Raw genomic sequence first — 1,066 nt, forward strand, 5'->3', positions numbered from 1 at the left:
TATATATATATATATATATCGGGGCCCAAAATTTTGTCTTGCATACCCCCCTTAAAACTGTTAATTGCGCCCCTGCTCACAGCGGAGATAGAGATAGATATATATATATATAGAGAGAGAGAGAGCAAATTCACAGCTCATTGGCTCTTTGTGGGAAGATAAACTGCCACGATCACTGATAATAGCGCGAACTTTGTAAAAGCGTTCAGAATGTTTCAAGCTGATGATGAAGCAGAGAATGATGTAGACGAGGACGAGGTCATATTTACGGAATTGCACGAAGTTTTACGAGATGACAGCGAAAGGTATGTTCTCCCTCCACATCACCGGTGTGCAGCCCACACCCTCAACCTTATAAACACGAACGATAGTTACATTCCTGACGGCGAGGCAGATTGAAAAGCAGTGTACAGAAGTGCGACTGGAAAGTGTTCAGCCTTGTGGTCAATATGTAGTCGATCATCTTATTGTTCTCTAAGAAGTTAAGCATTTTAAATGTTTAAGAAATATCTTTTGCTCTAATATAACATTTCTTAATGGCAATTATCTATATTACACCTGTTACACCTGTAAGGCGTGAAAGAGATACAAGTAACGCAAAAGTAATATAACGCATTACTTTCCATAAAAAGTAACTAAGTAACGTAATTAGTTACTTTTTTGGGGAGAAACTCAATATTTTAATGCATTACTTTTAAAAGTAACGTTGCCCAACACTGTTAATAATAATAATAATAATAATAATAATATTCCTGATAATAATATCAATAATAGTATCATAATATTATCAGTAATTATAATAATAATAATATAATATAATGAATATTATTATTCATAAGTATAATCATCGGAATCTCCCACATTGGCAGCAGCAGTTATGAAGGGCAAAAAAACCCTAAAGACTAAATGCTAAAAGCAAAAAAAAAAAAAAATATATAAATGCATCAGTCCATCAAGGAAAAATAAACGTCCTGATTTTCACATTTTTTCTTTCCCCAGTTTTTCTGTACACTCATTCACACTCCCCACAGCACCATGTCCCAAATGAACAATTACAGACATCAAC

The sequence above is a fragment of the Silurus aristotelis genome (assembly GCF_946808225.1).
Source record: "Silurus aristotelis genome assembly, chromosome: 1".
In the NCBI taxonomy this organism is placed as follows: domain Eukaryota; kingdom Metazoa; phylum Chordata; class Actinopteri; order Siluriformes; family Siluridae; genus Silurus; species Silurus aristotelis.